The sequence below is a fragment of the Hipposideros armiger genome, unplaced genomic scaffold, assembly GCF_001890085.2.
Source record: "Hipposideros armiger isolate ML-2016 unplaced genomic scaffold, ASM189008v1 scaffold_1573, whole genome shotgun sequence".
In the NCBI taxonomy this organism is placed as follows: Eukaryota; Metazoa; Chordata; class Mammalia; order Chiroptera; family Hipposideridae; genus Hipposideros; species Hipposideros armiger.
The window spans coordinates 60,545-65,474 of record NW_017732923.1 but is presented as its reverse complement, the minus strand read 5'-3'; positions in this window follow the sequence as shown (position 1 = coordinate 65,474).

The window sequence follows — 4,930 nt, the reverse complement described above, 5'->3', positions numbered from 1 at the left end:
AAAAAAATTACAAAAGCTCAATGAAACCAAGAGTTGGTTCTTTGAATAGATAAACAAAATTGATAAATCTTTAACTAGACTCATCAAAAAAATAAGAGAGAAGACTGAAATAAGTAAACAAGATGAACCCAAATAGGTCCATGAAATGAAAGAGAAGTGATAACTGACACCACAGAAATACAAATGATTATAAGAAAATACTATAAACAATTATATGTCACCCAATTGGACAATCTAAAATAAATAAATAAATTCCTAGAAAGACAATCTTCCAAGACTGAATCAAGAAGAAACAAAAAAATCAGAACAGACTTATTATTATAAATGAAATCCAATCAATAATCAAAGAACTCTCAACAATCAAAAATCCTGTATTGATGGCTTCACAGGTGAATTTTATCAAACAATCAAAGAAAAATTAACATTCATTCTTCTCAAACTATTCCAAAAAATTTAAGAGGAGGGGAAAGCTCCTAAGTTCATATTACCAGGCCACAATTACCCTGATTCCAAAACCAGACAAAGACATTAAAAAAGAAAATTATTGGCAAATATCCCTGATGAACATAGATCCAAAAATCCTCAATAAAATATTAGCAAACCAAATTCATCAATACATTAAGAAAATCATACACCATGATCAAGTGTAATTTGCTCCTGAGATGCAAGATTGGTTCAATATTTGTAAATCAATTAATATGATATAACATATAAACAAAATGAAGGATTAAAAAAACCTTATGATCATTTCAGTAGATGCAAAAAAAAAAAGTGTTTGACAAAATCCAGCATCCATTTATGATAAAAATTCTCAGCAAAGTAAAATAGAGGAAAAAAATACATCAGCATAATAAAGACCATATATGACCAACCTACAGCTAATATCATACTCAAGGAAAAGTTAAAGGCATGTTCCTTAAGATCAGGAAGAAGGCAAGGATGTCTACTTTCACAAGTTCTATTAAATATAGTATTGGAAGTCCTGGCCAAAGCAATCAGATACTATATATATATATATATATATATATATATATATATATATATATGGCATCCAAATTGGAAAGGAAGAAGCAAAATTGTCATTATTTGCAGATTGCATGATACTATATGGAGAGAGAACCATAAAGATTCCACCAAAAAATTTATTAAAACTGATAAATGAATTTGGTAAAGTATCAGGATACAAAATTAACATGCAGAAATTAATTGCATTTTTATACACCCATAATGAACTGTCAGAAAGAGAAATTAAGAAAACAATTCCAGGGCCGGCCGAGTGGCGCNTTGAAGGCTGTCATTAAAAGTAGCTTCGCCATGTCCTGAATATCATGGTATAAAGGGGTAACACACTAAATTTTTCCTGAACACTTGGCAGAGTTGGGAAGCCAAGAGATGCTGAGAAGAGCATCAGAAGAATCCTGAGCTCGTGACAAGGCTACCATACATTCCAAATTACTTATAATCAGAACCTTATAAGTACTATGGACTTCTGAATTGGGTACGAGTAAATGGCCTTAGGTGGAATCAGTCATATCAAGGAAGACACTAAAACAGAATGCCCTGCAATTGTATCAGATCAGTTTACAGTATAAGAGATCAGAAAAGACCCTGTATCTATAACCTCTTGTATGCCACTTCAAATCACTGGGTCACATTTTCCTTCAGCCACTACTGGGTAATATTTCTATTCAGGCTTCTACCAGTTTCACAGAGGTGCAGTGTAACGGCATATTTCTTAAAAATCCACATTGTCAACCTCTTCTTTTTTACTCTGTGGTTTCTGGGATACACATGGGAAATCTCTCAGCATTCACCTCTGTGCAACCTGAAAATGTGTGTATAAATGCCTCCTTAGCCAATAATAACAAACTAACTTATATTGGCTTTCACATCATCCTTGCTTCATTACTTCTGCCATGTGTTTCTGCACCCTGGGGTCACATTACCAAATACACTACTTACACATAAGCCTTGTTTTCTCAGACTAGGCTTTTACCAGGAACCCAAGTTAAGAAAGACCAGAGGAGAACCTACAGATCCATTGATCCACAATAAATGACACAGACACAGACATTATCTAAGAAAAGAAGGGGTGGAGGTGACTACTGAGGGTGAAGACAGCCATGTTAGATTTAGAAGATTGTATTCTAAAGATCATTGTAACAATATCTTCATCTTACATGTTCTTCCATAATGTGTACTTGACTCTTTTCCATAGAGAAATGGTGTCTAGTTCCATTCTTCTTGAAACTGGGTGGGCATTTCGTTAGATTGTAGCTAATAGAAAAAGACAGAAATGATGCTGTGTGACTTCCGTAGCTAGGTTATAAATATTAATGTAGGTGGAAGACCTTGTCTACTCAATGTTAGAGACTTGAGTGGACATGTTTGAAGTCTGACTATCTTAAGACAACTATTTTGTGATAAAGTTTGGCTATATGAGGAAGACACATTTTAAGTGCTGCTCTGGAGAGGTCCTCCCCAGGCACCAAATATGTAAGTGAAAGAGTCTTTAATGACTCTAGCCCACAGCTGCTGAATCATTCAGAGCCTCTGAGTCTTCCCTACCAAGGCCCTGGTTATTGTAGAGCTGTCTGTACTACGTTTTGTTTGTTTGTTTGTTTTGTTTTGTTTTAATGTTTGGACCACAGAATCTATAAGCCTTATAAATTGCTTGTTTTACCACTAATTTTGGGGCGGTTTGTTATGTAGCACTAGTAACTGAAACAGTAGGAAACATAAAATTTGAATTCACTTACTATTTATATGAAGGAGATAATTTTAAACTGCGCTACAATTATTACCATTAGCAGTTATAAGTAATTTTACCCATTACTATTAGCATGAATGGCAATATGAAAGTTAGATAAGATCATTTGAAATGTGCAAATGATGCATTAACATCACATATGTATATTACATACTCACAAAGAATTGTACAAAAAATCTTCACCCATTATGGTGCATTAGAGGTCTATATAGTGCATCCCCCTCAAACTACATGTTTAAGATCAAATTCACAGAGAATGCAAATAACTTCTAGTTACATCAACACTTAAGTGGAAAACTAAAACTAAAACTAAAACACATATATATGTATATATATACATATATATATATATAATTTTAGTGTTCCTTCCACTATAAATCATACTTCAGTTTATTTTATATGAAAGCAAATATTTTGTCTGAAAAACAGAACCATAAAAGAAATTTTAAAAAATTAAAAATTAAGAAAAAACAATAAAAAACAAGAGAGTTCTGTTCAAGTTGCAAAGTACGTAAACGCTGTGCTCGCCTCCTCCCATGGCCACATCAACATTACAACTAAATTATAAAACAATCAAACTGGAGAACCATCTGAAGAATAGCTGAACAGAAGTACTATGACTGAGGATATAAAGAAGTCACATTGAAACTGGTAAGGAGGGGCAGAAACACAAAACTGGCTGTCCCCACACCCGCATGTGTGACAGTTTAGAATCAGGTGCTATATCTCAGCTGAAGAGGTTCCCTCCTGAGGACTGAGGGTTCCCAGCCCAACACCAGACTCCCAGCCCAGAGCACCAATGCTGGAAGAGGCACCATAGCATCTGGCTGTGAAAATCAGTGTGGATTCTGGCTGTCTGGATAAGACAGAAGGCTGTTGAAAACCTAGGTTTCCTCTTAAAGTGCCTACACACAGATTCGCTCTCTCATAGTCACTCATCCTGGGCTCTGGAGAAGGGACAATGGCTCGGGAGGCACAGGAGACATAGAGGGAGAAACTGATTTGTGTGGGTATAGGGGGAGGGCTGGAGAGACAGCCTTCATTGTCCCTGTGCTGAGCCCTCCCACCACACGGGCAAATCTGAATCTGCATTAGCCTTTTGAACTCCACTTGCTGTACCCTGCTAACTCTCTGAGAATACACCTCACCCAACTTCCACACTACCAAAGTCTCTTACAGGCAGCAGCTAGTGTACTCTAGCCCTTTTGCTGAGTGGCCCCAGGATTAGCACTGGTACCAAATATGAATCTGTATTAACTTGATAAACACCACTAGCCCAACCCTACTGACTACCTGAGACCATTCCTCATCCAACTCGCATACAACCTGAGGCTCTTCCAGCAGCTGAGCTTACAGGCAGCTGGCAGATAATAGCATGCCTTGGAGTGCCCTGTTCCTTTGCTGAGCTGCCCCCATGCCTGATACGAGTGTCAGTCAGCCTCAGTTCGCAGTGTGGCCTCTCCCACATGCCTCCATGTCCAGAACAGGCAGACACCACTGCAGATCACTTTGTAGCTCCTACCAGGTAGCCCTGAGGCAGTCACAAGCAACATCTGACCTTGGGATGCACCAGAGACCCTCCCAAGAGCTCCAGAAGCAACACACCTAGTGACTGGCTTCATTGCAACAGAGCACCGCTGATTAACTTCACAAGCAGCACACCCAAAGGGTGGTCTTGGCAGGCACCAGAGCCCACTGTGGCAAATCCCACTCCATGTGGTCAGCTCCCACACAGCAACTTGTATTCTCTGGTGTGGCCAATATTCACAGCCAGTCAGCTAGAGGGTCAATCCTACCCACTGATGTGCCAACAACAATCAAAGCTCAACTACAAGAGAAGGGCACACACAACCCACATAAGGGACACTACTGGGGCAACTGGCTTAGGTGATCAAGGAGATTATGCCACTGGGCCTCAGACGATATTTACTATATAACACCATGCTGCCAAGATAGGGAGATGCAGCAGTTCTACTTAATACATGTAAACAAACCCAGAGAGGCAGCCAAAATGAGGAGATAAACATGTCCCAAATGAAAAGAACAGGAGAAAATTCCAGAAAAAGAACTAAACAAACTAAGGCGAGCAATCTACCAAATACAGAGTTTGAAACATTGGTTATAATGTTGCTTAAGGGACTTGGTGAGAACTTCAACAAA